Source organism: Bombus fervidus, unplaced genomic scaffold, assembly GCF_041682495.2.
Source record: "Bombus fervidus isolate BK054 unplaced genomic scaffold, iyBomFerv1 scaffold0135, whole genome shotgun sequence".
Classification (NCBI taxonomy): domain Eukaryota; kingdom Metazoa; phylum Arthropoda; class Insecta; order Hymenoptera; family Apidae; genus Bombus; species Bombus fervidus.
This window is the reverse complement of record NW_027212697.1, coordinates 20,001-27,500: the sequence shown is the minus strand read 5'-3', so window position 1 is coordinate 27,500 and position 7,500 is coordinate 20,001. Positions and strand designations below refer to the sequence as shown.

The 7,500-nt window shown below is 39.9% G+C and overlaps 1 non-coding gene across 1 annotated transcript in view; it reads right to left on the bottom strand.

The window, feature by feature from the left end:
- The window catches only part of LOC139997669 (small subunit ribosomal RNA), a 1,924-nt gene extending 1,325 nt beyond the window's left edge, over window positions 1-599 (bottom strand). The window contains exon 1 of the ribosomal RNA XR_011803017.1: window positions 1-599. This exon is cut by the window's left edge and continues 1,325 nt beyond it. This is a non-coding gene — a ribosomal RNA (small subunit ribosomal RNA).
- Between the last annotated feature and the right edge of the window lie 6,901 nt (window positions 600-7,500).

Below are 7,500 nucleotides of genomic sequence, written 5' to 3'. Positions count from 1 at the left end.
TGGCACCAGACTTGCCCTCCAATTGGTCCTCGTTAAAGGATTTAAAGTGTACTCATTCCGATTACGGGGCCTCGGATGAGTCCCGTATCGTTATTTTTCGTCACTACCTCCCCGTGCCGGGAGTGGGTAATTTGCGCGCCTGCTGCCTTCCTTGGATGTGGTAGCTGTTTCTCAGGCTCCCTCTCCGGAATCGAACCCTGATTCCCCGTTACCCGTTACAACCATGGTAGGCGCAGAACCTACCATCGACAGTTGATAAGGCAGACATTTGAAAGATGCGTCGCCGGTGCTAGATGACCATGCGATCAGCACAAAGTTATTCAGAGTCACCAAAACAAACGATGGACGAACGGACGAGCCATCCGCCACCGATTGGTTTTGATCTAATAAAAGCATTCGTACCATCTCTGGTACGAATCTGTTTGCATGTATTAGCTCTAGAATTACCACAGTTATCCAAGTAAGTTTAAGTATGATCTAAGAAACCATAACTGATTTAATGAGCCATTCGCGGTTTCACCTTAATGCGGCATGTACTGAGACATGCATGGCTTAATCTTTGAGACAAGCATATGACTACTGGCAGGATCAACCAGGGAACTTTGTATTTTATATATATATTATATATTAGAGTCAAAAGACTCTCTTTTTAAAATAGCCTCAGAGTGTCGTAGGTGGGTCCGTAACACCGTACGACGAGACTTTTCGTTCTTAGTGAACGTTCGACGACACCCTTTTAATTCCCGTTGTAACGTCGAACGCCACTACTCTCTCTCATTTCGCCACTCTCTCTTTACTTTCTTTCGTTCGTTTGATTGTTTGTGTGGAATATTTTAAGATCATTCTGTTCATAGGATCATTCTGTAAGAATGGTTTGTTGGTTGAACGAATATGCCTTAGCGGTAAAAAGCACGTAAACTGCATGCTGAACGTACCGTCCTCGTAAGAAACATATTCGTTCGTTCTTTTGATATTCTCCAATCAGAAAGAACGCACTTCCTAAAAGGTAGTACGCTCCCCATTAGCCTTTCGTATGTTTAAAACGTACTGCGTACGCTATAACATAAGTTTTGGAACGGTCTCTGCCGAACCAGCATGAATTGATACTCAGTTAGTAACAAGCACACTGCCCTATACTTTTTTTAAAGTTAGTGCGAGCATACAGGATCCAGCTTCCCGACTAAGGGGAACCTTGCCACGTTATTTGGTCATTACGTCCAGGACAGCGACCCGCGGCGCAGCAGTGTAGAGAAAGAGTCGATACGAGAACGAAGGAACAGTCGAGAAATAGTAAAAAAGTTCACTAAGACTCGAGGAGCGGTGACTGAATTCTCAACCGAGGCCGTAGAATAGCCACGCGCTCGACGCTGTTCCGTCCGGACCGTCCGACTCGACGTGTCTCTTATAGATACCAAAGCGCCGGCCGGACGGTCGGCGCCGGCCGGGCCAGCGGCCGGGCGCTTACCATGTAAAACCTCCGTTAGAGCGTACCGTCGGACTTAGTCTCTGAAACGCTCGACCACTTTTTTCGAATAAACTACCCTTAGAAAACATCCTATCGTCGAGATATTTTAACGCACCGCTTATTTTAATATTTCAAACGAGTTTTTATCGAAAAATTTAATTTTTTTTTTTTTTTCAAAATCGCATCAGTAAACCACCTCTTTTAACGAATACGGACAAAAACCACGTTCTTAATCGATTAGAACACGTTAAAACAACGAGAAATATGCAAAAAAATATATACCTTGCAACGTTAATTAACGAAAAAATTAAACAAATATCGCAGTCGTGTCAGTTCGACGGACACTAATTTTTTAAAAAATTCGAAAAAAACGTTTAATCCAGTTGTATTTAATAGAGATATAACCGTTTCTGCAAAAATATTTATACCTTATAACGCTTTTTAACGAAATAACTCGAAATAAGCTTTTCGGACTTTTCCGCCGGCCGAAATTTTTCTAAGTCCCAACGTACCGTCGGACTTAGTCTCTGAAACGCTCGACCACTTTGTTCCAATAAAGTACCCTTATAAAACGTCCTATCGTCGAGATATTTTAACGCACCGCTTATTTTAATATTTTAAACGAGTTTTTATCGAAAAATTTAATTTTTTTTTTTTTTTTCAAAATCGCATCAGTAAACCACCTCTTTTAACGAATACGGACAAAAACCACGTTCTTAATCGATTAGAACACGTTGAAACAACGAGAAATATGCAAAAAAATATATACCTTGCAACGTTAATTAACGAAATAATTAAACAAATATCGCAGTCGTGTCAGTTCGTCGAACACAAATTTTTTAAAAAATTCGAAAAAACGTTTAATCCAGTTGTATTTAATAGAGATATAACCGTTTCCGCAAAAATATTTATACCTTATAACGCTTTTTAACGAAATAACTCGAAATAAGTATTTCGGACTTTTCCGCCGGCCGAAATTTTTCTAAGTCCCAACGTACCGGTCCAGAATGAGACAAAGTTCCAAAGGCCCGGTCGTATCCGTCCGTTTTTTTTTAACCTTCCACGGACGAAATAAACGTTTAATCCCGACGTAAAATACAATAATATAGCGATTTATATAAAAATATTCATACCTCATAACGCTTTTTAACGAAATAACTCGAAAAAACTTTTCGGTCCGAAATTTTTCTAAGTCCCTACGTACCGCTCGAGAATGCGACTAAGTTCCAACGTCCCGGGCGCGATCATACTTTTTTTATATAACTTTTCAGCGACGAAATAAATGCTTAATCCCGATGTAAAACGTCATTTTAAAGCGATTTATGCAAGAATATTCGCACCTTATAACGCTTTTAAGCGAAATAATTCAAAAAAACCTTTCGAATAAAAAATTTTTTTTTAACGTTTTCGGGACCAAATAAACGTTTAATCCCGACGTAAAATATAATAATACAACGATTTATATAAAAATATTAATACCTCATAACGCTTTTTAACGAAATAACTCGAAAAAACTTTTCGGTCGAAAATTTTTCTAAGTCCCTACGTACCGGTGGAGAGTATGACCAAGTCCGACGGGCCGAGTCGCGTCGGTCCACTATTTTTTTTTAACGTTTTCGGGACCAAATAAACGTTTAATCCCGACGTAAAATATAATAATATAGCGATTTATATAAAAATATTCGTACCTTATAACGCTTTTTAACGAAATAACTCGAAAAAACTTTTCGGTCGAAAATTTTTCTAAGTCCCTACGTACCGGTGGAGAGTATGACCAAGTCCGACGGGCCGAGTCGCGTCGGTCCACTATTTTTCTTTAACGTTTTCGGGACCAAATAAACGTTTAATCCCGACGTAAAATATAATAATATAGCGATTTATATAAAAATATTCGTACCTTATAACGCTTTTTAACGAAATAACTCGAAAAAACTTTTCGGTCGAAAATTTTTCTAAGTCCCTACGTACCGGTGGAGAGTATGACCAAGTCCGACGGGCCGAGTCGCGTCGGTCCACTATTTTTTTTTAACGTTTTCGGGACCAAATAAACGTTTAATCCCGACGTAAAATATAATAATATAGCGATTTATATAAAAATATTCATACCTTATAACACTTTTAAGCGAAATAACTCGAAAAAACTTTTCGGTCGAAAATTTTTCTAAGTCCCTACGTACCGGTGGAGAGTATGACCAAGTCCGACGGGCCGAGTCGCGTCGGTCCACTATTTTTTTTTAACGTTTTCGGGACCAAATAAACGTTTAATCCCGACGTAAAATATAATAATATAGCGATTTATATAAAAATATTCATACCTTATAACACTTTTAAGCGAAATAACTCGAAAAAACTTTTCGGTCGAAAATTTTTCTAAGTCCCTACGTACCGGTGGAGAGTATGACCAAGTCCGACGGGCCGAGTCGCGTCGGTCCACTATTTTTCTTTAACGTTTTCGGGACCAAATAAACGTTTAATCCCGACGTAAAATATAATAATATAGCGATTTATATAAAAATATTCATACCTTATAACACTTTTAAGCGAAATAACTCGAAAAAACTTTTCGGTCGAAAATTTTTCTAAGTCCCTACGTACCGGTGGAGAGTATGACAAAGTCCGACGGGCCGAGTCGCGTCGGTCCACTATTTTTTTTTAACGTTTTCGGGACCAAATAAACGTTTAATCCCGACGTAAAACTTAATAACATTCCCATTTATATAAAAATATTCGTACCTCATAACGCTTTTTAACGAAATAACTCGAAAAAACTTTTCGGTCCGAAATTTTTCTAAGTCCCTACGTACCGCTCGAGAATGCGACTAAGTTCCAACGTCCCGGGCGCGATCGTACTTTTTTTATATAACTTTCCAGCGACGAAATAAACGCTTAATCCCGATGTAAAACGTCATTTTAAAGCGATTTATGCACAAATATTAGCACCTTGTAACGCTTTTAAGCGAAAAAATTCGAAAAAACGGTTCGATTAAAAAATTTTTTTTAAAGTTCTCGGGACGAAATAAACGCTTAATCCCGACGTAGAAATACATAATATTCCCATTTATATAAAAATATTCATACCTCGTAACGCTTTTAAGCGAGATAACTCGAAATAACTTTTCGGTCCGAAATTTTTCTAAGTCCCTACGTACCGGCCGGGGGATCGACGAAGTGCCAACCTCCCGGTCATGTCGGTCCGGAGGGGGCAATTTTTTAAAAAAATAAAACGAAATCGTTACGTTCGACTAGAATTCGTCGAACCATAACGATTTCTATAAAAATATTCATACCTCGTAACGCTTTTAAGCGAAATAACTCGAAATAACGTTTCGGTCCGAAATTTTTCTAAGTCCCAACGTACCGCTCGAGAATGCGACTAAGTTCCAACGTCTCGGGCGCGATCGTAAATTTTTTACGGCACCTTTCGGGGACGAAATAAACGCTTAATCCCGATGTAAAACGTCATTTTAAAGCGATTTATGCAAGAATATTCGCACCTTATAACGCTTTTAAGCGAAAAAATTCGAAAAAACGGTTCGATTAAAAATTTTTTTTTAACGTTGTCGGGACGAAATAAACGCTTAATCCCGACGTAGAAATACGTAATATTGCTATTTATGTAAAAATATATACGCATCATAACGCTTTTAAGCGAGATAACTCGAAATAACTTTTCGGTCCGGAATTTTTCTAAGTCCCTACGTCCCGGCCGGGGGATCGACGAAGTGCCAACCGCCCGGTCATGTCGGTCCGGAGGGGGCAATTTTTTAAAAAAATAAAACGAAATCGTTACGTTCGACTAGAATTCGTCGAACCATAACGATTTCTATAAAAATATTCATACCTCGTAACGCTTTTTAACGAAATAACTCGAAAAAACTTTTCGGTCCGAAATTTTTCTAAGTCCCAACGTACCGGTCGAGAATGCGACTAAGTTCCAACGTCCCGGGCGCGATCATACTTTTTTTATATAACTTTCCAGCGACGAAATAAACGCTTAATCCCGACGTAAAACGTCATTCTAAAGCGATTTATGCAAGAATATTCGTACCTTGTAACGCTTTTAAGCGAAAAAATTCGAAAAAACGGTTCGATTAAAAAATTTTTTTTAAAGTTCTCGGGACGAAATAAACGCTTAATCCCGACGTAGAAATACATAATATTGCCATTTATATAAAAATATTCATACCTCGTAACGCTTTTTAGCGAGATAACTCGAAATAACTTTTTGGACCGGAATTTTTCTAAGTCCCTACGTACCGGCCGGGGGATCGACGAAGTGCCAACCGCCCGGTCATGTCGGTCCGGAGGGGGCAATTTTTTAAAAAAATAAAACGAAATCGTTACAGTCGACTAGAATTCGTCGAACCATAACGATTTCTATAAAAATATTCATACCTTATAACGCTTTTAAGCGAAATAACTCGAAATAACTTTTCGGTCGAAAATTTTTCTAAGTCCCTACGTACCGGTCGAGAATGCGACTAAGTTCCAACGTCCCGGGCGCGATCATACTTTTTTTATATAACTTTCCAGCGACGAAATAAACGCTTAATCCCGATGTAAAACGTCATTCTAAAGCGATTTATGCACAAATATTAGCACCTTGTAACGCTTTTAAGCGAAAAAATTCGAAAAAACGGTTCGATTAAAAATTTTTTTTTAACGTTCTCGGGACGAAATAAACGCTTAATCCCGACGTAGGAATACATGATATTCCCATTTATGTAAAAATATATACGCATCACAACGCTTTTAAGCGAAATAACTGGAAATAACCGTTCGGTACGAAAATTTTTCAAAGTCAGACGGGCTCTCGAGCGTTGCTCGCTCGCTGCGCTCGCTCGAAAAAAAAACTAGCCCAACCCAAAACCAATCCCTTTTTCGCGTTCGTTCCTCGATTTCTCTTGAAATCGGAGAAACTCGCGGGATCGGTTTTGGGTTGGGCTAGTATAAGTTCGAGCGAGCGCAGCGAGCGAGCAACGATCGCGACCGTTACTTCGTACGTCCACGGTATATTTTCGTTACGTTAATTTTTCGTTACTTTCGTCTCGTTTCTTGGATCGATCGAGAGCGGTTTGGTCGATGGTGAAAGAAGGAAAAAACGAGAGAACGAAAAGTAAAAGAGGAGCGAGCGCGCGTCTCGCCCTTGCGAATTACGTCGTCGTATTTTCGTACGTACGTACGTACCTTAAGAATATCGTACGTACCCCGGCGCTGACCCGCGATGCGGGGGGTTGGGGGGGGGGGAGTGGCGCCCGGGCACGCCCTCGAGACGTTATCTCTATTGGATTTAAAGGAAAAAAAAATCGCTACGTACGACCATCGTTCGCATCGACGGCCGTACGTAGCGAAATTGTGTTTGGAATTAAATTGTCGATTCCAGCGGAGTATTGGTTTTTGCTTGAAAACGACAAAGTCCAGCGGCGTATTGCTTTTGAATCGCACTCGACGAAAATTGATTTAAAGGAAAAAAAATCGCTACGTACGACCATCTAAGGCCGTACGCAGCGAAATTCCTTTTTCAAGCGCACGCGACAAAGTCCAGCGGCGTATTGCTTTTTCAAGCATACTTAAAAAATTCAAAGTCCAGCGGCGTATTGCTTTCGCTGGCATATAAAAATTCAAAGTCCAGCGGCGTATTGCTTTCGCCGGCATATAAAAATTCAAAGTCCAGCGGCGTATTGCTTTCGCTGGCATATAAAAATTCAAAGTCCAGCGGCGTATTGCTTTCGCCGGCATATAAAAATTCAAAGTCCAGCGGCGTATTGCTTTCGCTGGCATATGAAAATTCAAAGTCCAGCGGCGTATTGCTTTCGCTGGCATATAAAAAATTCAAAGTCCAGCGGCGTATTGCTTTTGCCGGCATATAAAAAAATTCAAAGTCCAGCGGCGTATTGCTTTCGCTGGCATATAAAAATTCAAAGTCCAGCGGCGTATTGCTTTTTCAAGCATACTTAAAAAATTCAAAGTCCAGCGGCGTATTGCTTTCGCTGGCATATAAAAATTCAAAGTCCAGCGGCGTATTGCTTTTGCCG